We start from the raw sequence: 2,040 nt of genomic DNA, 5'->3' as shown, positions 1-2,040 counted from the left end.
TAATTTAATTTTGATAAATGTGCCTAACAGAAGAATAATATACACTGAACATGTAAAATTAGAAACCTGAGACATCACAGTAAATTTCCTGACATCTAAGTTGAGATATAAAAGGTGAAAAAAAATTAATCAAGTAAACAGTTTTCTTCTCTTTTGAGAAGAAAATTTGATCCAAGGGATGATGAACAAACAGGAGAACTCAGAGCTCAGAAACAGATTGGTGGGTAAGGAAAAATGAAACATGATCTCTGAAAGCAGAGTCAGAGAATGAGCAGGCAGGAGAATGATTTCTAATAAGGCTGAAAAGAAGGAGGCAAAAAAAGAGTGTGAAAGTGGAAGGGTAAGAACCTAGCTGCTGCTGCTGCTAAGTCGCCTCGGTCGTGTCCGACTCTGTGCGACCCCATAGATGGCAGCCTACCAGGCTCCCAAGAACCTAGCAGTAGCCTCTATAAATTCAATAAATATGAATTTTGTTTGTAACTTAATGGAGCAAAGGGGAAAAGTTATGAAAACTTTCCAAGGCCCTTATTCATGTTGATGTATGGCAAAACCAGTACAATATTGTAAAGTAATTAAATTTTAAAAAATTAAATAAAGCAAAGGGGACACAGTCAACCCAGCTACCTGGCAAAAGAAGACAGAGGAAGAGGACAATTCATGCTGAGAACACCCGCTCAGATGAACATAGAGAAGATGCTCTGATGGTAGCAAAACAGACTATAGGGAGTGCAGGCTTTCCCACAGAAAGAGACGAAAAGCCTTTTGACCTTGAGGAAGGAATGATGGAAAACCACAAAATAAGACAAAACTGAGAAACACGGAGACAAGAGAAAGATGCACAGGGAGCTGAGGAGTTCCCACAAGAGGACAGAAGTCTAATGTTATAAAACTTCTCTATGAGAATCACACCAGTTTTTCTTCCCTATTATTCTTAGAAGTAGAAGGGAATAAGACAGAAGACCTAAAAAAATGGATCAATAATCTCACTTAGGGTGAATCCCAAATAGAAACGATGGCTAAGATTTTGACCATTTGTTGTACGCAGGGAGAATTGCCTGCATTATTTCGCTTAATTCATATAGCAACCAAAATATTAGGTACAACTATTTTTATCTTGGTCCCCTGGTGGCTCAGAGGTTAAAGCGTCTGCCTGGAATGCGGGAGACCCAGGTTCGATCCCTGGGTCGGGAGAAGGAAATGGCAACTCACTCCAGTACTCTTGCCTGGAGAATCCCATGGAGGGAGGAGCCTGGTAGGCCACAGTCCATGGGGTCGCAAAGAGTCGGACATGACTGAGCAACTTCACTTTCATTTTTATCTTATTAGAAATGAGGAGAATGAGTAATAAAGAGATGAAATAATTTGTCTAAGATCATGCAGCTATTAAACGGACCTGCTGACTCATTCTAAAACTTGAGAAATTGTAGTTAGCTATTTTCTCACATTGCCTTCCCAGGAGGGAGAGATTAATACGGGCAACTGATAGATTGAAGCGCATCAAGTAAGGAGTGAAAGAAACAAGGAAGAGAGGAGGAGTTGACAGAAAACTTGATGGATGTCATTAGTTCTTCACACAAGTGTCACAGATTATTTTTAGTTGGATGGGTCAGGCACGCATATTGATGCTCTTGATGTTAACATTTTTTAAATACAAAGTTCATACATTTATGGGAGCCAACTATTCCAGGTCTCCTTTTGTAGGTTAACGCAATGTAAAAATGTGCCATCTGGGTTTATGAAAGGGAAAAAATACACTTCTTCTGCTGTTCCAGCAAGAAGGCAAGGAATTCTGCTTTCCAAGAGCTGGCCTTTTTTTCTTTTTAGTTTTTATTGAAATGTAGTTGAATTGCAATGTTGTGGTAATTACTGCTGAAAAGTAAAATGCCTCAGTTATACACACATACACATGCATATTATAATTTTTCCATATTCTTTTGCATTGTGGTTTATCATGGGGCACTGAATATAGTTCCCTGTGCTATACAGTAGGACCTTGTTGCTTATCCATTCTATATACACTGGTTTATCAGCTAACCTCAA

At 39.1% G+C, this 2,040-nt stretch overlaps 1 non-coding gene across 1 annotated transcript; it reads left to right on the top strand.

Moving 5' to 3' along the window:
- The first annotated feature begins 1,119 nt into the window (after window positions 1-1,119).
- Window positions 1,120-1,192, top strand: TRNAS-GGA (transfer RNA serine (anticodon GGA)). Its single transcript has one exon. It is a non-coding gene; the product is annotated as a tRNA-Ser (tRNA).
- Window positions 1,193-2,040: the final 848 nt, after the last annotated feature.

The sequence above is a fragment of the Ovis canadensis genome, chromosome 22 (assembly GCF_042477335.2).
Source record: "Ovis canadensis isolate MfBH-ARS-UI-01 breed Bighorn chromosome 22, ARS-UI_OviCan_v2, whole genome shotgun sequence".
NCBI lineage: Eukaryota > Metazoa > Chordata > Mammalia > Artiodactyla > Bovidae > Ovis > Ovis canadensis.
The sequence above is the reverse complement of the archived record's forward strand: the minus strand, read 5'-3'. Positions and strand labels throughout refer to the sequence as shown.